The sequence below is a fragment of the Lissotriton helveticus genome, chromosome 7 (assembly GCF_964261635.1).
Source record: "Lissotriton helveticus chromosome 7, aLisHel1.1, whole genome shotgun sequence".
Lineage (NCBI taxonomy): Eukaryota > Metazoa > Chordata > Amphibia > Caudata > Salamandridae > Lissotriton > Lissotriton helveticus.
In genome coordinates, this window is record NC_136068.1 from 575,470,100 (window position 1) to 575,496,759 (window position 26,660).

General features: G+C 46.2%; 1 protein-coding gene and 1 long non-coding RNA gene across 9 annotated transcripts in view; both read right to left on the reverse strand.

Annotated features, from left to right (window-relative positions):
• LOC144768773 (uncharacterized) overlaps positions 1–26,660 on the reverse strand; it is a 9,320,023-nt gene that overhangs the window by 1,975,406 nt on the left and 7,317,957 nt on the right. The window lies entirely within an intron of this gene.
• Positions 17,219–17,917, reverse strand: LOC144766902 (uncharacterized). The gene is made up of 4 exons (XR_013597974.1): positions 17,811–17,917; positions 17,642–17,710; positions 17,481–17,550; positions 17,219–17,391 (listed from the first exon to the last, which is right to left on the reverse strand). It is a non-coding gene; the product is annotated as an uncharacterized LOC144766902 (long non-coding RNA).

Here is a 26,660-nt window from a genome sequence, read left to right on the forward strand (position 1 = left end):
AAACAATTGTCCGTTGTACTCGAAGTAGTTTTCTTTTAGGACCAAATGACAACATTCTAAAATAAAATGGCGAGGAGTTTTGTGGAGCCATTCTTGATGGAAGAGAAGATCTTCTAACATTTGTAATGTGTCTTCCTGGGGTAGGCTTGTGTATAAGGCTTCAACATCAAGCCCTACCAACAGCATTGTGTTGGGATTGAATTCTAAGTCAGCAATTTGAATCAGTAAGTCTCTGGTGTCTTTTAGGTATGTTGGAGTTTTTTGAACCAGCTCTTTCAAGTACTCATCTGCAAATTTCGAGAGGGGCTCCAACAGCGACCCTATACCTGAGACAATTGGGCGTCCCGGTGGGGGTGATTTGTTTTTGTGCGTTTTCGGTAGTGAATAAAAGAATGGTATTTTGGGGCTTTTTGGTGTCAAATACTCTGCTTCTTTTTTCGAGATCCATCCACTGACTTCGGCTTCATGTACCATTATTGCTATGGTGTTCGTCAGTCTATCGGTGGGGTCTTCCTCAAGTTTTTTGTAAAAATTCTCATCAGACAGAAGAGACAGGCATTGTTGATCGTATCCATCCTTTGACAAAATTACTACCCCTCCCCCCTTGTCTGCTGGTTTTATGACGATTTTCTCATTGTCCTTCAACTCGGTCAGTGCAAGGCGTTCCTTTTTGTTCAGATTTTGATAAGTTTTTTTGTTGGAACCCAACTTATCAATTCCTTTCATGATTGCCTGCTCAAATGTTTGTATCTCGATGGGTACTGTGGCCGTTGGAGGACAGAACTTGGATTTTCTTTTCAAATTTGTATCCCCTTCGTTGTAGGAACTTGTGGATTCATTAAAAAAGGCTTTGAGTTTCAGAGTCCGACAAAATTCAGAAACCTCACATTTGAGTCTGAAACGGTCCAAAGGAGGGGGTAGGTACAAAGCCTAATCCTTTGTTGAGGACCGACAGCTGATCATTGGTTAGACTAATATCTGATAGGTTAACGACTAGAGAGTCTTCTTGCTGGGACCTGGTTGAGCTGACGAAATACTGCGTGTCTGTACATTCGGTTGCTGGTCTTGCCACGTCAAGTTTTTCTTTCTGCCTCGCAATTGGTTTTGGCCTCTCCCTAAAAAAGGCTGTTGTTGTTGGCTCGTGGCATTAGACATTGCGTGGTTATCCATTTGTTGTTGGGGATGGATATTTGGATTGTATCGGTCCATCCAACCTGCAAACGGAGGCATAAACGGTTGATAGTATGGTATTTGATTCCCATGGAAATATGATGGACGTTGCCACCTGTTGCCTCTTCGGGGGTGAAAGGATCTAAAATTATTGCTGCCCCTTCTTGGTGTCGATTCGTCTGAGCTCACATCTGAACCAATAGACCCTGTGTCAGAGCCATTTTCTGTTGCTACATAATCTTCTTTTGTGTAGGGATGCATCTTCACTTGGCTGAATCTTTTTAGATCTTTTCCCAGTTTTTGTAGTTTGTTCTGCATTAAATATTCTTGCGATTCATCCATTTCTTTCATAATTTCATCTATGCGTTTTTTGTATATCAAGGGATTGATGTTTTTCTTCATTTCATTCTCGCAGTCTTGTATTTCTACTAGTAGCGCATCTGACAGTCGTTTTGCTGTCTTCACTATCAGCACTAGGTAGTCAAGAGTACATTTCCAAGATATGGACGGGAATATTCAGTGCTTATTACTATTGATGAGGATCCCCTGGAAGAGAACCAGAGATTTGCTCATAGCGACGTGTGACAAACATTTTCGTCCTATAGTGCAAAGTAAGTAGCTTCTGTCATTCTGCTTTTGTGGATATGAAGAAACAATTGTCTTTGGGAATTGGATGATATTTGTCTTGAACATTTTTTATATACGAAACATATGAAATAAAGAAAAGCATACTAAATAAATCTGAACAAAACATGGAGAGCCTCATTACATGGGGAAAATCATCGTGAAAGCTTGTTCAAGAACACTGGCCAATAAAAAGAAAATATGACATATGTCTGCACCTAGTGAAAAAAATTATAACTGTGGAAAGATAAGAATAAGGTAGAAAACAAAAGAGTGCAAACCTGAGGCAGATTAAAAACTACAACCACAGGGAAAAAGGAGAAGGGCAACAGCGAGTAAAACACCTGATGAAAAATAGGAATGCATTCAGAGAGGAAAGGCGAAAGAAGGCGAGGGAAGCAAAGCTTTAAGAGGAACTAAAAAGAAACTAAGAGAATGGAAAATGAAACCAATAGGAAGAAGTAATTGTGGATGGATGAAATGGAAAGAGAAGGAGGAAGAGAAAATTAAAGATGAAGAGAAGAAAATGCGAAAATAACAAGTTAGTTACCTGTACACTGTGGTTCTCTAGTATTGATATCCTTTATAGATGCACATGCTTGAATCTTCCCTGTTGTCATGATGGGTGTACCATGGTAACAGTTAAAAATAGCACTACTAAAAAGCATTACCATAGACCTCCATAGAACAGAAGTCACAATTTAGTAACCTGTCAACCTTATTTTATAACATCCAAAGTTCAGCCAATCACAGAAAAACCTCATAGTCCACTTCCCCTACAGAGCCACCATACCTCAGATTTTGAGCACAAGCGCATATATAAAAAAACTCAGAGGTAAAGGGTGACCCTCATCGGGGAGTAGAGAGGGTCACATGTGAATCTCTAAAATATATCAATACTGGAGAAACTCAGTGTACATATGTAGGAAAGTAGGATCTGCCTTCATGGTCACCCCCACTTTTTGCAGGTGTCATTCTGTTTTTCTTACTAGTCTGACTGGGATCCTGCTAATCAGGACCCCAGTCACTGTGCTCGATCCCTAATTTGGACTATGGTAAGTATTTTTGTACCTTCCTAATTGGCTACTGGTGTACCCTTCAAAGTACCTAGTATATGGTTCTAAGGTACCCAAGGCATAGGTACGCCAGGGGGCTCCCGTGGGCTGCTGCATGTATTATGCCACCCATGAAAAACCACTCAACCTGTGACTACAGGAATGCCATTGCAGCCTGTGTGAGCTGGTGCTAGCACCACTCACAACAGATATAAGTTTCCTTCCATCTGAGGTCAATGCACTTAAAACCAATAAGTCACCCCTAAGGTAGGCTTTTCAATCCTGAAGGCAGGGCAATTGGTTATAGGTGTGAGGGTGCCCTGCATGACCAGAAGACCCTCTACAAATTTAGGAGTCGATACTTCTGGTTTTGTAAGTGCTGTCAGCCATTTTATAAACATAGTGGACAGCAAGTCAATTATGAGCTGTCTAACTATGTATTGGCTACACCAAAATCAGTCATGTTTGGTATCAAACATGTTGGAATCCTACCCCAACACCGATTCCAGTATTGGATGTAGGATCCCATGTACTGGTAGGCTCCCGGTGCAGCTTTCAGGGTCTACCAGCAAGCTACTGCTGGGGAGGTAGAACAATAGGTTTTCTGTCACAGGGAGGTGTAACCATCTCCCAGACAGGACTTAGTATATTGGGACAGGGTGGGGGTGCTGCTTGAAGGGCACATTCAGTGCCCTCCTTGCATTATCCAGTTGGAACCAGGTCAGGGAGCCGTAGGCTCCCACTCTGGCGCAAAACTGGACAAAGGACATGGGAGTATCTACCCCTCTTTCCAGCCCCTCGTCTGGGAGGGACCTCTGAAATGTCCCAACTTTTTCCTTTGGGTACTTAAGAGCTTACCTGTGGTTGGCTCATCAGATTTGTCATCAGACAAGATTTAGATCTGAAACAACTTCATCTTCCACCGCCTGGGCTTGTTGGACTTCATTGGACTTCGCTTTGATAACCAAGACTGCATCTGGAAGACTCCTGCTGCTCCTGGTCTCATTGTATGTGCCTGTGGTTCACCTAGGTTCTTCTCCAGGCATGTGGGCCTCAAAGACACCTGAAGGAATCACCCTTGGAGTGAAAGAGTCACTCCCCTGCATTTTCAGGCCCCACAACTAAGCTGACCGGTCTGCTGCCCGATGTCCTTCGGACTCTGAAAGGCTCAGCAACACAGGCAGTAGTTCTGCAACTCCCTCAAGGCCTGCACTGTCTTCGCACCAAGTTTGAAGTCAGTATCTCTCATTGAACCTCTGGAGCAGTACCCATGTTCACCACATTGAATTGAAGTTGCCAAAGCTTGTTGACTCCCTTCTTCAGAGATATGGGGCTCCAAGAAGCTCCTGCCTCCATCATCTCCTACTACCAAATTCCTTGTCATCACCATATCCTCTTCACCGGGGGCCAGCATCATTGGTGAGTTGCTCGAGGACCTCTTGTGACTCCTGTGCCTTCGACCAGTTGGTCCTCTTGAGGGTTTTCTTTAGCTCCAGTGGGCTCCCCTGCTTGCTCCCAGCCTTCTCTGACTCCTCTGTGCTTGGTGAGTCCCTTAGACCGTGCTTATCCCGACAATGCACCTTCTTCGGTTTTCTCGTCTGTTGCTTCTGCCAAGGCTTGTTTGTGCAGCAATGGGACACCAACCCCCTAGCTCTCGACTTCCAATGTGAGACAGCTCGTGAATGGCTCCTGTTCTTCCACAACATCACCTAGTCCTCACAACTGCAGCAACAAGGTCACCATCAACCCTCCTGCATCTTCCGTCATCTGTGGTCATTGGACTTCTGTGCCTCCTGGTCACTCCCGAGTGGCATAGACTCTGTCCCCTCTGCCTGCAGGTACTTCTTTTCAAGAATACACCCTTGGATTCCACCAGACTCTTTCACCTTCTTCGCCAGCAGCATCTTCACTGAAATCCTCCTTTGTGGTCTACGGTGGTTTTCGACAACACTTCACACCAATGCACCCGGCTTCCCTGGTATAGATATCCTGGGTCCTGGGGTATCCACTGGTGGGGGGACCCTCTAATCTTCCATCTTCCACAGGGTTTCTTTAGGGTCCTCTGTGAAGGTTACTTCTTACGTAAAACTGCAACAGTGACTTCCCTATTGAATTGCATTGGGTACACAGTCATGTTTGCACTCGGCCCACGGCCCCTGTGCGGTTCCTGTGTACTTATCTTGGGTGGTTCCATGGGTCCTCAGCTCTTCTAAGTCTTCTGGGTCCAGTCTCGACTTTGGTTGCGGGTCGCATTCCACTTTATTAGTATATGGTTTGGTCTCCCCCAGGAGACCACTGTGTATTTGTGCTACTTACCAGTTCTACTATTGAAGTATTGTGTGTATTATGATTATATCTCCGGATAGGAAATATTGCAATGTGTTAGTGAGTGTTTAAAATAAATAAATATTTTGATGCCTACACTGTGTTGTTCTTTTTCACTTAACCTACACTATGTTATTGGTACTGGTAAAACAAGCAGCTTTACACTCCTTTTGGACTAAGCCTGGAGACTTTTCTCCACAGCTACCACTTAGAGAGCTTTCTATAGTTGTCTAAGAACACTAAAATCACTATAAAGGTTGTCTGGATTAGTGCAGGGTGCTACACTTAAATAGGTGTACATTATATACTAAGACAGCCTCCGACAATAGGTAAGTAACTTGTTTTTTCTCTAGTATTGTAACTTTTAAAGATTCACATGCTTGAATATGACAAGAAAGTAGTATACCAGCTAAAAGACAAAATTATGGCAGTTGGTAGGCAAACCTTCTTACAACCATTGAGTCAGTAATGCTGTGTGAAAGTGTGAGCATGTGTGAAAGTGTGAGCATTCGCTCCCATTGCTGCCCTGCAGATGGCAAGTAGAGATGCTCCTGCAAACAGGGCTGAAGAAGTTGCCACTTTCCTTGTTGAGTGAGCCTGTGTTTTTGCAGACAGTGGACTGCTGGCCTTTTAACAACCAAAGACAATCGCTGAGGTGACCCAATGAGCAGTGCTGGCCAAGAAGGAAATCAGTAATTAAGAGGATTTACGAATGACCTTTGTTCTTTGCAGATAAAACTTCAAACATTTTTGTTTGGCGCAGGCTACACTCCCTGCAAGACGTACTCCGTACACGGCTCCATAGATCCATCACAACAAACACGGGATTCTAGCTGTACTCTGCGAGAATCCTTCTCCTATTGGAGAGCTTTCCCACAATAAATGAATTGTCTCATTCAGAACCTATACGATTTTACCCGCCAAATAGACGGCCATAGTAGAATCATTTCTACTATTAAACACTTTTTGCCCTGAAGAAGCCTATGTTTGGGTGAAACGCATTGGCTGGTTTCATCATCTGCATACTTTGCACAGCTGAAAATAAAAGACGAATAACAGCACCTTTATATGTCGTCTCATTGAGTGCATACACGTTCTTCTATTGCTATATGTTGCCTCTCATCCAGTTTGTTTGTGGACCTTTTTACAACCATCGAGGCAGTAATGCTGTGTGAAAGTGTGAGCATTTGCTCCCGTCACTGCCCTGCAGATAGCAAATAGAGATGCTCCTGCAAACAGGGCTAAAGAAGTTGCCACTTTCCTTGTTGAGTGAGCCTGTGTTTTTGCAGACAGTGGACGGCTGGCCTTTTAACAACCAAAGACAATCGCTGAGGTGATCCAATGAGCAGTGCTGGCCAAGAAGGAAATCAGTAATTGAGAGGATTTACGAAAGACCTTTGTTTTTGCAGATAAAACTTCAAACGTTTAATATCTAATGAATGCTAAGCTCTCTCCACCACTGAGGATGGATTAGGAAAGAACTTGGGTAACAATAGGCTCAATGAGGTGATAAGTTGAAGGCACCTTGGGTTTGAATAGAGGATTAGTGAGCAGGATAACACTGTCTGGCAGAAACTAAGGATATGGCTCTTTCACTGTGAAAGCTTGGTTTTCACTGATATGCCTAGCTGACATAATGGCTAACAGGAAAACCCCCTTCCATGAAAGGAACCTCAACAATTTGAGGCAGGAAAGCTTTCAGGCCCAGGAATACTGCCTTGAGCTCTAGAAGGTTTATGTGGCACTCCCACTTCGCTTGGACCATTTGTAGTGAACCTGTAATTGCTGAAGGTGAGCTCCCCCATACTTACATTTTCTCATCCGAGGTCATCACCATCTGCTACACAGTGTGAATGAAAGATAAGCCTTGCAAACGTTTTTTCTTGACTATCCACAGGACGTCGCAGCTCTCATTTATGCTGAAATGTGAACCTTGTCATTGAACGATCCTTGAGACTGAAGTCACTGCACATCCAGCTGCTACTGCAGTGGTTGCATGCGGAGACGGTAATTGGGGATTAACAGGATGCAAGAGGACATCATACCCAGCATTGACAGAAACTAACCTTTTTGGTGAGCGAAGCTTTGCCGCGTTGAGGCGTGCCCCCCCAGAAAAATCTGAGATTTGGAAGGAATGAGGGATGATTTTTCCAGATTGAGGCTAAACCCTAGAGACTGGAAGAGATTCCAACAGGCTTGGGTTTACATTTTTGCTTCCTGAAAAGTTGGAGCTTTTATTAGCTAGTTGACCAAGCAGGGTAACACCTGGTGACATTAACGTCTTAGGAACGCTGCTATCAGTGCCATGCACTTGGTGAAAACCCTGTGAATGGATTTTAAACCAAATGGAAGCACTTTGAATTGGTAATGGCTCTTTGCCACATTAAACCTGAGAAATTTTCAAGGCTTGGGGTGAATGGTTATATAAAAATAGACATCGAGGAGATCAAGACAGATAATCCCCTTCTTCCATGAGAAGAAGAATCTCTTGGAGAGAGATCAGCCTTTATGATTGTTTTTTGATCAACTTGTTCAGAATTCTGAGGTCCATGACCTGCCTCCATTTTCCTGTCTTTGTCTTGATTAGTAAGAAGTGTGAACAAAACCCTTGATTGAGCTGGTTGAAGGGTACCTCCTTATGGAAGTGATCTTATCTCCTTTTTGAACTCCTGAAGATGATGGTGCGGAACTTTCCGCAGCGGGACGTTTGGAGGATACTGAACGGATACCAGGGTGTGACATTCTAGAAGATGTCTAAAACCCATTTGTCTGAAGAAACAGAGTTCCATTTCAGAAAGAATTTGGAGAAGGCAGGACCGAATTGTGGTGGGACTGTGGTGGCAGGGGCTTGAGGAATCTCATTGTCTCCTGTTGGTGTCTTGGAATTTTTCGCAGAATGCTGCCTCATGCGTCTTGTTGGTCTTGAATAAGATTGTGCAGCATTGGATTGGAAAGTTTGGTTGTATGGCTGGAGGTATTCTGCAAATACAGCTGGTACCACTGTTGGAATTTCGGCCTGGATAAGTACTGCCCCCAAACTCTACCTTGGAAGGACTGAAAACAGCCTTGCGGGAGACTGCCTAAAGCCTTAGCCATGTCTGTGTCCGATTTTATGGACTATACCGCTTTGTCTATGCGCTAAGCCTGGGCAGAGTTCGAAGTGGAAAAAAACCTCTGCAGCGCTATGCGGAGCTCCGCAAGCGACAGAGTGCATTATAACATTGCAGTTTGCTGTAATTTTCAGCACCGGGTGTTTGTCTGCGCTGTAAAAATTATTGCGCATGTCACCATGCACAAAGCAGGCACCTTTCACAACGAAAGCGGGCAGCAACTTTCTCAAAGCGAGCGGACTGTTTAGCAACATGAGCAGTCGCAAGCACATGCGGCCGCCTGCATTGAGAAATCCGATGGCCTTTGTTGAGAAATCTCGCTGGAGTGTTGCTTTCTCTTGCTCGCACTCGCCAACTTGAAGTTGACAAGCTCAAATGAGGAAAAATCTCACCAGGAGGTGGATGTTCCTTGCTTGCGCTTGCAAACCTGATGTTGATTTCAGAACTCTGCGAGCTCTGTGTAATATGGAGTGCGGAAAACTCCGCAAGCGGACCGGAGTTCACCGCCCAGACTTACTATGTGCTTACCGAACAAGCACTCTGCATCAAATGGCATATCAAGTACCTTGGCCTCTACTTTTGGACGGAAGATAGTCACTCTCAGCAACCCTGAAGACGCAGCACAGCTGCTCCTGCCATCTGACGAAATGCGATAGATGAGACATCCATGGCGATTACAATGAGCTCTGAAGATGCTCTTTCCCCTTCCAACAGAATGTCCTTTGCCCCTTTCTTTTTAATCGTCTGGAAGATGCTCCCACAGTACAGAAATGTATGACCACATCTGTCTGTCATATCGCCCTTAGATGGCCATGCCATTGCAGATTCTAATGGAGGTGGCTGCCAGAGCAGAGAACCTCTTTCCTATGTTGTCAAGGCGGTGACTCTCCTTGTCAGGTGGAATACATGGAGAATACAGAATGTCTGTCTCTCCACTGTGCTGCCTGTATGATGACCGAGTCCAGCCTAGGATTACCAATGACACATGTGCCTGAACTGTCTGGTGCCTTGTATTTTTTGTCCAGATTTAGAATCACGCTGGAATGGAAGAAGGGGTATTTATGAGCTTGAGGCCCACTTGCCACAAAAAAATCCACTATAGGGATTGCTCTGATGGAACGCTGAGTGCCTGGTTTGAAGTCATACAAAAAACATTTAGTCTGTTTAGCAGGCACAGATAAATTGAAATGCTTGGCGGCACGCTTTAAAAGATCGTGAAATCCACCTATGCCTGCAGGTGGAGAATCTGCAGCAGGTGGGAAAGGAGACGGGGGCTATATTGTCATCCTATTCATCATGGACATCTTTGTCAGTATGAATCACACCTTCTTCTATTGTTGTTGATCTGCATCCAGGGTGTCCTCTGTGATGAATATTGGTGGTGGCAAAACCCTTTCCCTGGTGAATTTAGGAGTGCTTCGGCCAGCCAAATCAATAGGAACCTCTTAAGGAGGTAGAGGCTGTTGAGGAGCGTTAGCATCTGGGAATCATCTATAATAATCATCAATCATATGACGTAAATTTGACACGAAGGATACTGAAACGTTCACTGATTGTTCTCTAAAATGTTGGGGTTGTTCCTCCCAATCATCATAAAGGTAATGCTCCTCGAAGGAATCAGGCCGCTGCACAGAAGAAGGATCTTTATCCATAACAGAATATTACCCTGCAAGGTAAGAAGGTGGATAATTGTCCTCAATGTCCTCATCATCCGAATCTCTGCATTTGACCCTTAACTGTGATGGACTACATGCGGGGACAAACAGACCTTTATCTTCCAACACTTGGAAGTCCAAAAGGTAAGAAGGAGGCAAAGGGGAAATCTTAGAGAAATCGCATGTTTGATCGGGATGTAGGAAGCTGTTTTTTCCCTCCATCAATGGGCTCGACGATGGTGCTGTCGCTGATATAGTTGTCTGCAACACCGTCGACACTGCGTGGCCGACCTTCGACTGTATGACCTCAGATTTATCCTGGTATTTGGATCTTTTTGAGCCACCTTCCCTATTCTAGAGGGTTTTGGCAAAAAAACTGAGGCAACATTTGCATTCGCTGGGCTTGTGGTCAGGGTAGAGGTGAACAAGTTACTTACTTTGGGTATCGCATTATCTGGTAGGGACTCTATCTAGCTGCAAATTCCTTACCCTTAAATTTCCCACTTGACGTGCAGGATCTGTCAACTTTTGCTGAGCAATACCCCTTGTGCGTGCCGTCGGGTGGCTCCATTCGGCTCCGCGTGACGTTGGTGGCGTCCATAGCGTCGGTTATGATGTCGTGATACCTATATAGGCACCACCCAGGTGCGCGGACGTCAGTACTTTTAATTTTTGCCACGCCAGAAGCGCAAAGTCACAAATTACCTGACGTAGTCATGTGCAAAACTATGGCCCTGGAAGGGGAGTAACTCTAGCCATACACTATTTGTCCGCAAAGCAGGGAGGCATGGGTGGGACTGTAAGGAATCTGCAGCTATATAGCGTCTCTAACAGATAACACATTACAGAAGGTAAGTATCTTGTTCATCTGATAGAGACTTTTAGCAGCAGATTCCTTACCATTAAATTAGATACCCAAGTCATACCATCCCTGCAGTGAGCTGCAAACCAATATCCTATACTAGGAAGACCTGCAGGACTGAACAGGCAAAGTACTGTCCCTGCAGACCTGACCCTCCAGGCAGTAGTGTTTCGCAAACGTGCATAAAGATGCCCACATTGCCGCCTGACAGATGTCTTGGACTGGGACACCCTGAGTCAAGGCTGTAGTCGCCGACTTTTCACTGGTGGAATGGGCCCTTAATCCCTCAGGGTGCTGCTTCTTTGCCAGGGCAAAACAGATATTGATGCAGAGAACGACCAAGCAAGATATGGTCCTTTTCTTCACTGCTCTTCCCTTCTTCACTCCCAAGTACCCCACGAAGAGTTAGTTGTCCATCTGGAACTCTTTTGTGCAGTCAAGGTAGAACAACAACGTTCTTTTTGGGTCCAGCTGGTGTAGATGTTCCTCTTCCGTAAAAGGATGCGGGGAGCACAGAAGTTGGGTACTGTGATGGACTGACCCAGAAGGAAATGGGTCACAACCTTTGGCAAAAAGGATGCGCGAAGCCCCACCGTGTTCGAAAAGGACCATACCAGGTCGAGGTAATTGCCACTAAGAAGGCTGTTATGATGGTCAACAGTTGAAGGGAACAATTGTGTAAAGGATCAAAAGGAGCTCACAACAGGTAGATGAGGACCAATTTATGGTCCTACTGCGGCATAACGACTGGCATAGGTGGAAAAAGATGAGCCATCCATTTTACAAATCTAGGTACAACAGGAGATTTGAAGAGAGAGGGCTGGTCTGGCAGCCGCAAAAAAGCATACCGAGCAGAAAGGTAACCCTTGAGAATTCCCAAAGCAGAGCCCTGTTGGGCAATGGTCAGAATGAACAAAAATACAGTAGAAAGATAGGCAGAAAGAGGGTCAATAGACCTTTCTGTACAGTATAATCAAATTTCTGCCAACGGCAGGTGTATAATGTCTTAGTGGTGGGCTGCCTGGCAGAAAGAATAACATTACAGACTTTGGGAGGAAGGTCAAAAGCTATCAACTGTCGCAGCTCAATCTCCACGCATGGAGGCGCGAGTTACCAGGTTCGGGTGGAGAACACTCCCCTGCTGCTGCGACAGAAGATCATCCCGAAGGGGTAGCCTGCTCAGAGGATCGATGCTCATTCTCAGAAGCTCTGGATACCAAACTCTCCTTGCCCAGTCCGGAGCCACAAGGATGACTTGGGCCCGGTCTCTCCTGATCTTCTTCAGAACCCTGTGTAGGAGTGGTATGGACGGAAAGGCGTACAGCAGGCCTGATCTCCACTCACGATGAAAGGAGTCACCGAGCGATAGCCGCTTCGAAAACTCCAACTCCCAGTATGGCTGACACTGGGGGTTCTCTTCGGAGGTAAACAAATCTAACCAAGATTCTCCCCACCACTGAAAGAGACCTTGCGTCACCTGCGACTGGAGCCGCTATTCGGTATTCATGAGGCATCGAGGTCTGAGGTCATCCACCCTGGCGCTCAGAGAACCTGCCAGGGAATAATCCACGTACTTACACAGGAGTTTATAACGCATGTCTTTTTTGATAAACACATTTTTGATTTTATTGATTGACAAAGTAAAGAAAGAAACACCAGCCTTACAGTTCAGCACCATGAAAATCCAGGACTTAGAAAATAAATCAGCACCACAAAATTAACAGACAAATAAAATCGGACCATCCCTTTATGACTACCCCACCTCCCTCAATCATTTCCCCCAAACCCTTTGGTACTTCTTAGGACATCCATGAGCCCCGTACACAACTTTCTCCCGCGTGGCACACCAATCCACCTCAGTCTTCCAACATCCAACGCACGGAGGTTCAGAGAGCTTCCAGCAGGCCCAATGTCTCTTTTTGCAACCACCATTGCCATAGTATAAAACAATTTTTCGTTCTGTGACCCAGCCAACCCATCAGTAATACCCAGGAGCGCATGCTTTGTGTCATGGGGGACCTCCCACCCCAAGATCTCGGTGAGTTCCTCCTCAATCTCCCCCATAACCGCTCCAAGTGGGCCATACCCATACCATAAGGTAAAAATCTGCGGGGTCAGGACCGCACCTGGCACAAGAGAGGTTGGGCTAATTCCGGCCGGGTGAAGGCGCATTGGGGTTAGATATGTAGTGTGTAAATAGTATAATTGCACTAAGCGCAATCTAGAAGAGGCTGTGACCGTCCTAGATGCCATAAGGGCATCGTGCCAGTCCTCCTTGTCTAATGTGCCTACCCAACCCTCCGATTGAGCCCGTAGTTGGTCCAGGGAAGTGGGGACAATGTTGCTCAGTGCACGGTAGATGGGAGAGATGCTACCCCTCCCCAGGTCACTGAACATTATCTGGGCCTCAGGTGGACTGTGGTCGGGAAGGCACATGCCAGTCGTGAGGTGGGTGTGAAGGGCATGGCGCAACTGCAAATACCTATAAAATTGTGACTGGTGTAAGGAATACCTGCTTTCAAGGTCACCAAAGGTTGCCTTGTGATCCCCCACCCACACATTGCCTAGCTGCAAAATGCCTGTCAGGTTCTAAACCCCTGTAGTGCGTTGACTTCTTTGAGCCAGGTCCCTTGCCACAAGGGTGTGCATTGGGTTAACGTGTGTGTCCATTTGGTATGTCGCAGTGCAGCCCGCCAGGCCAGCAATACAGAGCGTGTCACCTCTGGCAAGCGGGAGGGAATAGGGGCCCCATATAACATAGCCTGGATCTTGGCGAAGCCCAATTCTCCTACCTCGAGCCTGTAAGCCGGGACTGACCAACCCCCACTGAACCAATCATGTATGGAGAGGAGCCGCACGGCCAAATATTATAAATAGAGGTGGGTCATCCCCAATCCCCCAACGAATGAGGGGATCCTACACATGTTGAGTGCCAACCGGGCCTAACCTTTTCCCCATAAAAACTTAGCGGCTATGCTATCGAGTTCACGGAACCAAGCTCTGGAGAAGCCAATGGGGGTATTTTGTAATACATAGAGGAAACGCGGGAGCACCATCATTTTAAATAGGGCCAACCTCCCCATAGGATTCAGGGGCAACAACTGCCACTTCTGGAGGTCTGCCTTAACCCGCTTCACCAGTGGGGCCACGTTGAGGGACCAGCTGAGCTCAGGGAGCAAGGTCATCCATATTTCCCAAATATTTGAAGGATTGACTGCAGAGAGGAATGTTGGATTGCCAGTCGAAACATTTGCTGGACAGGTGTAGAGGAACCAGGGCCGTCTTATAAGGGTTAAGCCTTAGGCCTGAAGCCCGTTCAAAGAGGTGTAGAATTCGGAGGCAATGGGGGCCTGACCTGGCGGGATCTGCCAAATAAATAAGGACGTCATCTGCATTGAGTGCAATTCTGTCTGGTACAGTGTTTGGCCACTCCCATCCCAGCACACGCTCGCACGTCTGCATCAAGGACGTCAGGGGCTCCATCAAGAAAGGCGAAAAGCAGGGGGGATAGGGGACAACCCTGTCTCATTCCTCTACAAACCAGGAAGGGCTCTGACAGAACCCCATTCACAAAGACGCGGGCACGGGGGAAGGTGTAAAGAATTTTAACCATGGCACAAAACCAGGGACCGAGACACTTCATAACAAGGCTGTCCTCTAAGAAGACCCAGTCAACCGAATCTAAGGCCTTTTCAAAGTCCACCAGAAAAATCGCGAGATAGGGAGTAAGAAGATGATGGTGAGCCAGGGCGACTTGCAGTCTACGAAGACAATGTCTAGTGCCACGCGATGGCATATATCCGCATTGGTCAGGATGGACCAGCGTGGAGAAGTGCGGTTTAAGCCGTGGTTTAAGGATTCTGGCAAACAGTTTAATCTCAGTGTTAATGAGAGAGATGGGACAGTAGTCCGCACACCGTGGTGAGGGTGGTTGAGACTTGGGAAGAACCACTATGGTAGCCAGATCCATTTCCTGCGGAAAGGAGCCCTTTTCAACAGCCTCCCAAAACAGCCCCGTCAAATGCGGGATGAGACTGTCCCGCTAGTGCATGTAGTACTCTTGAGGGAAGCCATCTGGGTCCGGTGTCTTGCCGGAGGGAACAAGGGCAATCGCCCCTCTAACTCCTCACGCATGATGGGGCGGTCAAGGTCTTTCTGGCTAATGGGGTCCAGGCTTGGGAGGGGGTCACCCTCGACCTCCAACATACCAGCAAGTGAAAGGGATGGGGATCTGGCTGTGTATAGTTGCTGATCATAGGAAGCAAAGGCATGGGTCATCCCGTCTGGGGAGCGGCACAGTGAGCCAGCTTGCGCCATGACCTCGGGAATTATGCGATTTTCCCAAGGTGATGGAGGAGTGAACTGTTCTTATCGCACCAGCCATATACCCTGGCCACGGATGAATGCCAAAGGAGTTTGGCCACCTCCAGCGACAACTGCTTGATTTCTGACCGGAGTCGGGCAAGGAGTCTGGCGTCAGAGGCATCTGGAGACTGAACAGCGGCCCGCTCAAGGCGCAAGGCTTGTGCCTCACGACTGGTAATTTGTTCTGCCTGAGCCTGTCGATGATGTTTGAGCTGTCCCTTAGCGAACCCCCTAATCGTGGCCTTTCCTGCCTCCCACAGAACACCCTGGGAGGAGACGGATCTGTAGTTGGAGAGGAAATATTGTTTGAGTTCCTCACCCACCGCCTTCTGGAACTCCCTGTCTTAGAGAAACCAGGCATTAAGGGCCAGATGTAGGTCGGCAAATACCGGTTGGTAACGGCCGATTTCGGCCGTTACCAACCGGTATTTACAACTGGAGATGTAGGGGCCTTAACATTTACAGAATCGGTATATTTACCGAATCGGTAAAGTTACCGATTCGGTAAAATACCGATTCTGTAAATTTACCGAATCGGTAAATCAATATGTCGGTGGCACTGAAAACAGTGCCACAGGCCATTACCGATTCGTTATTTACCATGTAATACTATTACATGGTATATAACGAATTCCAGTGTACATGCACATCTGTGCATGTACACCTGTGCCATGTGGCACACAGACATGCCCTAAGGGCATGTATGTGTGTCACATGGCACACAAGCCAGAAACAGGGGTGCAACAGGGTGTCAAAGTGACACCCTGTCCCCCTTGGCAATTCGGTATTTTTACCGATTCGGTAATTACCGAATCGGTATTTGCCATTGATTCCTATGGGCCTTGAAGCCCATAGGAATCAATGGCAAATACCGATTCGGTAATTACCGAATCGGTAAATACCGAATCATACCGATTCGGTATTTTTTACCTAATTTCTACCTACATATGATTTACCGATTCATGAATACCAAATCGGTAAAATTCGGTATTTATGAATCGGTAAATCACATTTACCTACATATAGGCCTAAGTCTCCATGTCTGCCTCATGAAGGCGAGAGGAGGGCCCGTGCGAATCACCATGGGTGAGTGGTCCGAGATACCACATGGGAGAATGGCGACGTCTTGGACCGTGAGACAATCTGTTGATGGAATGAAAATGGTGTCAATATGTGCTTGCCTGTGGTGCGCTGCAGAGGTGTGTGTGACCTGCTTAGAATGCGGGTGCCATGTACGCCAAGCATCACATAGGCCCAGGGACTCAGACCAGGTCCTCAGTTGCTTTGCCTGTGCAATTCTACTGCAGGAAGGGGGACCGGTCGTATCAAGGTCAGGTGAGGAGACCGTGTTGAAATCCCCCCCGAGATAAGTCGGGCCCAGTGGCAAGGACACCAGGAGATCGGTATATTTAGCTAATGTTGTCGCCAGCATTGAAGGAGGAGAATAGAGCGATACAAGGCTGATGGGGCTCCCATGTAATTTACCACTAATGGCCACAAATCTACCCTGAGCTTTGAGGGTTGTCTGCACAATGACCAGGGGAAGAGAGCGCTTCACCAGAATCACCACCCCTCGGGATCCCCGAGTGAACTCTGAGTGCCATGCCCTATCATATCCATTTTTTTAGCACATGGGGTTGTGTCCTGCACTGTGGCCGGGTTGGACAACATATACAATTTTTTAAGAAAAGAGGAGACCCGGTCACTGTTTTTCAATTCTGCAACTTTATATTTTAGAGCAGAATTGCACCCTAAGTGATTCAATCCTTGGGCGCTTCACTTTTTTTTGAATATGAAAAATTAGATAGAAGTTTTTTTTAATTTAGCAAAAAGTCCGAGGTTTACTCGTTGTCCTGCACCGAGGCATATATTTACAAGTACTCAAAACAATATATTTACAGATGTCAAACACAATTATTACAAAACAAAAAGACAAAACATTAAGCACTTTTGACCGAACAGATCAGAAAAGTCATTTCTTATGATAGTACCCTACTACCTATTACAACCAGATCACTCTAGTACAATTTTCATTAACGCTCTGGTCTGGTATCATACAGGCATGCGATTCATATTATGTTCAGTTTATTTCATATGACACATTAAACAAGCCTTATATGAAAGAAAAAAACATTCGAAATTCAAGCGAATGTGTGAGAAGCCGACGCGTTTCCGAGTCCGTATTTTATTTATCGGGCTCTTCTTCAGGGCTTTGAGTTGGGTACCTGTTTGGGCATAAGCGGAAGGGCTTATTTAGTATGGGACCTTTATTAGCATCGTCACTGGTTAATACGATTTAGCGAGTTATTGTTACCTTATCGTAGAATTTTATGCTGGTTTGATCCATTCCTTAAGGGATCTTGGCTGAACAAATTCCCTGTGTTCTGCAATACAAACAATTCAATTGTTTCTGTTTGTTGTTCACGGGGACTATGTGTTAGTTGTTTTCTAAAGAAATTAAAAGCCGTGACTCACATGAGTTAGGGGTGATACATGTCTTCCAGTCGATGTTTCTTGTTGTTTGTTTTGGCAGTTGGTTAATATCTGTAACAATAATGGCGCGCTTTTTTTAGTTCCCATAGTTTAAAAATATATTTAGGCAGGTAAGGCTCGTGGGCTGGCCGCCCAGATAATATGCACTTACTTTTGGTTATTTGCCAGGGCGCGGTGCACCATGCTATTCCCAGACGAGGTTGAAGGGGAAGTGGAATCCGCCACCTCTTCTTACTTTATTTACAATTCACCGTTTATCTGCGAAGGTGAGGGGGATCATATCTTAGCAAAACGTGTTTCCCACATTTATGGTACATGTCATGTGAAGTTTGCAAAAGTTGCATAAACTTACTTCGTTCGATTCAGGAGCATGCCGAATGCTGGGTTATTCAGTAGGTGGGGGTGCTGCCCTTTACAGTCATAGCATGCTAGGTAGGGGCAGTGGTTACCCAGCAAATGCGTCTCCTGCAACAGTAATATGTCCACCCCAATGCAGTGTGCGTAGCGCAGGACAGCCATCTGCTTGAATCAGTCCAGGAGGCCATTAAAGTTCCAAGACAGGATGCTTAGAGAAGTGCTCAGTAGGGGTATATCTGGCATGGCGGCATGGTGGAATGGCATGACGGGACTCACCAGCTTGCAGGTCCTCCAGGCGCCGAGTCCCCAGGCTCACAGGCCACACTACGTCAGCCAAGATTCGGCCGCCGGCACTCTCTGGCCCCCGCCACCTGAAAAGGCAGCCGAAATAGCAGGAGCCCCGCAGGTGAACCGAGCGCGGCCGCAGGGCTCCCCCACAGGTGCAGGCAAAAGAGCAGCCCCGCATCAGGAGCTTTGTCTCCAGCACCAGCTCCCGCCGTCTCTCATGCAGGATTACAGGACGAGGGAGGAAAGACAACACAGGCGGCGCCCAGGAGGAGGCTCACCACCCCAAATACCTCGGTCCTGGGGGGGCTGTGGCGTAAACACAGGCACCCGGGCGGGTAATGAGACGGGAGAGTTCAGAGGTGGATGCCGTTGCTCAGAAAGGGATGGCCGCCATTTTAAGCTCGACACCGGGCAGCCAGCCGGTTGCGTCGTTACGGTGTCACACGGGGTTCTTTTCACCCAGGGATGCAGTCAAAGTTGCAGTACCGGAGCGGTGAATATTTCAGCGCCGGATGACCATCAGGATAGGGGGAATGCAGACGGATGGCGGAGGGGTCCAGGAGCACACTTAAGGTGTGTCCACCATCTTGGCCTGCTAAGCCACCACGTATGCCTTTATAATGCAGGCTAAACAACTAACGGGTCGTTACCACATATTCCATTACAACGCAAGTTGTTTCAATGACTTGTTTTAAGAAAGTAATGGAATTAAGAATAGTATATTTTACTATTCCAACTCCAGTCTACAACAGTAGCGAAGGTGTTCGATTTAAAATCCAACACTGAGTTCCCTAAAGCAAGTCGTTGTACTAACCTTCGTTGTAATTAAACACATGGTAACAACGTGTTCGTTGTAGTGCCTGCATTGTAATGGCACGGCATTGTTCTGATAGCGTTTTAAATGCTGTTTCCCCATGCCAAGTGTTGAACCAACAGGGATGTGCCCTGCTATTCCCGCCACGTCCAGAGACATATGGTCTCTCAACAAAGGGTCCATGACCCCACCTGCCCTGCTTGTTACAGTACCACATGGCTGTGTTGTTGTCCGGAACACTTGTACTAGCTTTCCCTTGGCAAAGGGAAGAAATGTTTTCAATGCCAATTGAATCGCCAGGAGCTCGAACAAATTTATGTAGAGCCTCAACTCCGCCAGAGATGAGTGTCCCCTGATCTCCACCTCTCCCAGATGGCCGCCCCACTCCAGGAGTGATGCATCTGTCATAACTGTGAGATCTGGTTGGGGAGGGAGTGAGGTCTGCCACTGACCCACTTGTGCTTTGTCAACCACCACTGCAGATCTCTCGCAGTTCCTTCTGAGATCTGGACCATGTTGATGAGATTTCCTTGATGCTGTACCCACTGGAACTTCAGGTCCCACTGAAGAGCCGCATTCGCCACCTGGCATACTTCACCAATAGGATGTAGGAGGCGTCCCCGAAATCCTGGAAAGAGGCTGAAACATCGGAATCATAACCTGAATATCCTGGATAGGCTGCACTGTGTCTAGAACTACCCCAATGAAAGGAAGGAGTCAGGTGTGACTTAGGCATGTTTATAGAGAACCCCAGTGAATGCAGGAGGTCCGCCATAGTCTGCAGTTGGGAGACAACAGCCTGGTGCGAAGACGCCTTTAACAGCCAGTCGTCGAGGTAGGTGAAAACTGACACCCCTAAGCAGATGAGCTGCGACCATCGCATCACCTTGGTGAACACCCGAGGAGCACTGGTAAGGCCGAAGGAAAGCACAGTAAACTGAAAGTGCTTGCGGCCTACCTTGAAACGCAGGTAACGCATGTGGCCCGGCAGGATGGGGATGTGAAAATATGCATCTTGCAGGTCCAATGCTACTATCCAGTCTTCTTGGTCTAGTGCAGACAAGACCTGAGCCAGAGTGAGCATCTTGAACTTCTCCTACTTGAGGAAGAGATTAGAGGCCCAAAGATCTGGCTGTAGCTCGAGAGTTCTTGAACCTGACCAGGGCCGAGCCTGCCTTTTCCCCAAAAAGACAGGTTCCATCAAAAGGTATGTCCATCAGATTGGCTTGGACATCGCCAAATAAGCCAGTTGACCTAAGCCAGGCGTGGCGGCTCAAGGCCACTATTGTTGAAAGTGATCTGACTAGCAAATCTGTTGTATCTAGGTCACACCGTATGGTGAATTTGCTGAATCTCTGCTATCCTTAACTGATTGGGAGATCACAGCCCATGCATCCTCCGAGACTTGTGGCAGCACTTGCGCAACGGCCTCCCTAAGGAAATGGGAGAAACAGCTCAATAAGCATGCGGTAATCACCGACTACAATGCCATGCTGGAGCAAGAAAAAAACTTCTTTCCAAAGGAGTCCAGCCTCTTGGATTCCATATCTGGAGGGGCTGAAGGGAACGCGCCCTAGGATGTAGAGGCCTGCACCACCAAACATTCAGGGGTGGGATAATGGCTGAGGAAATTCGGACAGATGGCGGAATGCAATCGTCCTATTCACAGGAGCCCCTGTGCTAAACTTGGGCCACGTGCCTGGAAGGACATCCGTAAGTGCCTCATTAAAGGGCAAAAGGGGTTGGGAAGTGGAAGTCCCTGGTTGAAGCACCTAAGTCAGAAGATTAGTCTTTACCTGCACAGTGAGCAGTTCTGGGCCAAGGACTTCAGCTGTCCTCTTTACCACCATGGCATAGGAAGTCCCCTCCTACGTAGGCTCTGTTGGTGGAGAAAGCATGCCAGTATCTGGGGAAATGTTCAGTCCACTGGCCTCCCAATTTTAAATGCTCCACAGAGTCATCCTGGTTTTCCAGGCAGCAACATAGAACCTCTGGTTTCAATTTGCACCTTAATCGGCATTGAGAGGCGTCATTCCGACTCCGGTCGTTGGGGATGAGGATGGGGTTGGCACCTCCGATGGGCACCGGTGGCGCTGCAGGCATCAACTTTGGGTACAACGCCGGAGGAAGTCATGCTTGCACGACCGCCATCGACCCAGATTGGATCCTTGGGGCACCACCAGTACAGTGGCCGGAGCAGATGGCGTTGAACCCGATGGGACCCCTTCCGACTCCACGGGGCCTGAGGACTCACCAGAGGGGTTGTTCCACTCAAATACATGGCAGCTGGCCTCATAAAATTATTTTATTTGAGGGGGAGTCACTCTGGCTCCCAGAAAGGGGGGGAGGCGCGAAGTGGACAGCTTTGACAGTGTAGGAGCGGGGCGGCGGCGTGGCAACCCGCTCCCACAATGCCAAAGTTGCAATCGGGCACTCTGTGAAAAGAGTGTACATGCCTTGCATATCTGCAGGGGCCCTTTGGATCGATGGAGATGTTCAGTTTGGCGTCTACTGAAGCTCCATCAAGTACAAAATTGAGGCCACAAAAATCTCTGCATTAGCTTGGTTGGGTTCCTGCATGAGCTCAGATCAGGGCCGGACTGGGAACTAAAACCGGCCCTGGCAGAGTGCTTGGCCGGCCATATGGGGGTTGGGGGTTCAACAGAGCTGTTCGCCAGGGCCGGTTCGGCCAATTTTGTTACAGGGACCGATATTGCAGCTATGCTGCAAAAATGACCCTGTAACAAAAACGGCCCCCAATGGCCCCCAATGGCCCAAAACCGGTCCCCACCCTATCGGCCCACCGGGAAAATGCCCGGTGCCCGCTATGGCCAGCCTGACCCAGGCTCAGATGATTCCTTGAAGTTCAGTTTGGGATCCTTAATAGCTCAGATAGCTCCTGCATGAACCTGATTGTGCTTCTGCAGGAATATAGATTGTACCCTTTTAAAGGATTTCAACTACGGCCTTAAAAAAGCTCTGCTGGATCCTTGCAGAAGCTCAGAGAGGCAACAGCATTAACTCCCTTCCCCTTTGTGAACATTGACAAAATATTTCTTCACAAGTTTCGGGAAAACTCTGGCTATAGAATTAACTGGAGAAAGTCGCTGCTATAGTTCTACATGGTGACACCCCCACAGTACCAAAAGGCTGCACCATTCAAACAGTAACTGACGGATTCAAATACTTAGGTATTTTTGTCTCAACGGATGCGAAGATCCGCTGTGAACGGAATCTCCTCCCACCCTTACAAAGGTTCAAGCGGGACACTCCTACCTGGAAGACGCTCCCACTCTCTTTACTGGGACGAGCAGCCCTCTTTAAAATGATGGCATTGCTCCTTTTCCTTTATGTCCTCCAAAATTTCCCAGACCCAGTTCCGCCAAGATTTTTCAAAGACATCAAAATTACCCAAAGAGACCTACTGTGGGACGGTAAACCGCATATATCACTCCAAAAATTGACACTCGGCTGGTACGATGGAGGTATAGCACTCCCTGATATTAAAAAATATTACTGAGCGGCACACCTCTCAGCCATAAACCAGTGCACCTACCGCAGTGGGGATGACCCAGGTTACAGGATGGACAAGTGGATACTCCCAGGTGGTAGCTTCACAAGGGCACTATATTCCAGACCCAACAAACATCCCCTGACAGGACCCACACAGCTTTCAGTGCAAATCTGGCACAGGGTAAACGGCACCCTAGGGTGGGCCAAACAACTCACGCTTGCCACACCACTATGGGACTCCAAATCCCTGGGCACAGTGGGTCAAACTAAGGGTTTTGATAAATGGGATCTAATAGGACTTTCCCGAATTGGGGACCTCTGGGAGCAAAACGGAATGATCTAATTTGCTTTACTACAACAGACACACAAGCTAGCCGGATCAGAATATTTTAGATACATGCAGGTTAGGCAATCCTTCAAGCTAATATCCTGGGGGGGTCCCACCTACCGGAGTCCTCCCCTCTAGAGAACAGACTGCTCGATGGGCACCTACCAGAAAAAGCTATCTCCCTCACATACAAAAAGTTAATATGCAACACTCCAGATCCTCTAACATCATTGAGGGAGAAGTGGGGGTGGGACAGCCTGGAAGTGAATGATGAGGAGTGGCAGGAAGCACTCTCCTTGCCAAAGTTGGTCACCATCTCAGCAAAACTGAGGAAGATCTAATTCAAGATCCTACATCGTGTACATCTCTCCGGTCCAAGACTGGTACTGATGGGCAGGAGCGAGGAAGGGCTGTGTAAAATAAATAGTGGACAAGAGGGGTCCTTTCTGCATATTATCTGGGAGTGCCCACTAATCCACAACTATTGGAAGAAAATAGATGAATGTATGAGTGATGTATGGGGTAGAAATGCGGCTCGAAGCCAAAAGGTGTCTCCTGATTGTTTGGGAGCCCACAGACCTGAACACCAAAGGCAAACTCTGGACAACGCTTGGCCAGATGGTAGCTAAGAGGAATATTGCATGCCTGTGGGGAGCAACAATACCACCAATACTTACCGCCTGGAAGACCGATATGGACTGGTGTATGATACGGGAGAAAACTGTATATGTGTGACGTGGCTGTCCCTGAAAATGGATAGCGCTCTGGGCGAAATGGAACACTTATCGTTGTAATATATGTGAACCCCCAATTTCCCCCCCCATTGACGAACCACAGACACCTTGATATGTATACATAACTGCTAACCTGTTTCTTTCCCACTGTGATAATGTACAAAATAACTACCTGATTTGCGTATCTGTGACACGAATATAATTAATGGTTTACTGTATACATTGACCATTCCACCTGAACTGTTTAATAAAAATTATTAAAAAATATATATATATATACATTTACCAAAAATAACAAATGAACTTAACTTAAAAAAAATTAAACACACATACATAATAATTATTGTATATATTTACTGTAAAACAATTAATAAACTATTAATTTAAATGTATTTTATAATTGTTTTTTTTTTTTTAATCCTAATTTTGCGCATGAATGTATAAGGAGCACAGAGGGGAGTTTTAAGACCTCCACTTTTATTCCTTCACTCTCTTTTTCTTTACTTTGCCGGCCACATAGAGTATCCCTTTGGTGGATCTGTCGTGTTTAGTCCTCCTCTATCCTTTATCGTATTCAATAATTCTTAGCGAGAAGGGGGGAGCTGGCCAGCCTGGCCACTCGGCGGGAATTATTCCCGTCTGAATTATTGCCAGCGCATTAATCATCGGACATATTGGTGTATTGTCGACTTTACCTTACATGTTGCTAGTGCAGTGGCTTTCCCATATTTCCCAGAAGTGAAATTTTTTGGAGGGTTTTCCCTTCCTATCTTGTTTATGAATTGTTATTATGGAGTTTAGCCAATCCTCATGTAAAGGTGGTATTGGTTTAACCCAATTCAGGCATATCTCTCTTCTTGCAAGAAGTATCAATACAAATAATAGATGTTCTTGTTTTTTGGTTAGTCTCTCATCATTTACATTTAACTCAGTACATATCCCAAAAATAATTAATGTTGTACTTACTTTTAGATGAGTTCCCAATATCCGACATAGCATGTTACCTAATTCCTGCCGAAAAAACTCCAAACGGGGGCAGCTTTGAAACATGTGTAGGTCATCTGCTTTTTCAAGCCCACACCTAGGGCAGGATTTTATACTTGCTCCTTTGAATTTTGACAGTTTTTTGGGTGTCCAGTATGCCCTATGCAATGTAAGTAAATGATTCCTCTTTAGGCGTGCTGGTTTGATAATGGACCAACATTTTCCACATGATTTCTGCCATAAGCTTTGAAGTTCAGGCTCAATAATGTCTTTCCTCCACACTGATTCCGATATCAGAGCTTTATCATCCCCTGCAGTAATTAAAGCCCAATACCATTTTGAAATTTCTTTCTTCATTGGGGAGATTTTGATGATCTCTTTCTCTATTTCTGTTTTTCCTGTTTTTTCCTCCGTCAGAGAGCCTGCCCAGCTTGTAAGTTGATAATATTTAAATTTTGACAGAGTTCCATTGGTAATTTCTGTAAGATACTCCTAGGATTCTACTGAGTTCTCTATCATCAGTTGTCCCCATTTGTCGATTCCTGCCGTCCTTAGTGGGATTGCTAGGGCATCTTTTAAGCACTCAGGTGTGCCTGGAGAATCCCAGGTTGGCGCTAAAGAACTATAATATGGGATATTTAGGATGATTCTCATTTGATACCAGAGTTTTGCAGCATTTTTTAGCACATTTAGTTTTATCTTTTTATAGAATTTGGGGTGTCCGAATTTAAATAGGAAGTGGTCAGATTTGTTTGTTAATATTTGGAGAAATTGGGGATAGAACTCATACTTTTTCACAAGTGATCTTGCATTCTTGAATTGGAAAGCTCTACAATATTCCACGATGTCTGGGCTGGCCATTCCCCCTTGTTCTTTTTTCCTTCTAATTTTATTCCAGGCAATCCTTGATCCTTTTGAAGCCCAAATAAAGTTCGCAATTTCACCCTGGATTTTCTTCAAGTAGTCTCTTTTGAACTCCAATGGTATAACATTAAACAGGTAGGTAAATTTGGGAAGGATCGACATTTTTACCAAGTTTGATCTTCGTATCATGTTTAGAGGTAGCTTGTCCCATACCTTGAGCAATTTTTTGGTTTCAGCTGAAATCCTGTTGAGATTTAATTGGGGAATTTTTTCAAGATCTTTCACAATAGTTATACCTAAATATTTTATTTTATTCTTTGTGTATGGAGTATTCTGTTGTGAATTCCAACTCATTGACTCTGTTTTCGCTTCATTTGTCAAGTACCCCGAAACGTTCCCGAACTCTGTGATTGCTTTGTTTATTGCTGTGGAGGAACTTTGATAGTTTTCTGTAAGGATCATTAGGTCGTACGCGTAAAGCGCCACCTTTTTGACCCAATCCTGATGTTTAAAGGGGGTTATTAACTCGTTGTTTCTAATTGTGTCTGCCAGAGGTTCAATGTACAAATTAAAAAGCAGGGGAGACAGCGGCACCCTTGTCTCGTTCCTCTTTGTATCCCAAAGTTATTGGTGAGACTTCCGTTGACCAGAATTTTCGCTCTTGGTTTTCTGTAAGTCTCGGTTATCAAATGACTAAAATTTTGACCAAGATTGTATTTGCCAATAACTCTGTTTAAAAAAGACCAATTGACCCGGTCAAATGCTTTGGCAGCATCAAAGGTTACTATTGTTAGGGTTTTTTTTTCACTAGTTGCTATATCAATTGCAGCAAAGAGTTTGTGTGTAATTTCGGATATTTGCCTCCCTTTTATGAATCCCTTTTGATCTAGGTGTACCTACTTTGGCATTACACGGGCCAATCTCCCTGCTATTATTTGTGTAAAGATTTTATAATCACAGTTTAGCAGGGATATGGGTCTATATGACTCACAAACTGAGGGGTTTTTCCTTGGTTTTAAAATTATGCTGATAATAGCATCATTCCATGAGTCCAGGGTTTTATCATTTTCCCTGTAGATTTTGTTTAGTAATTTCGTCAATACGGGGGCTACTATTTCC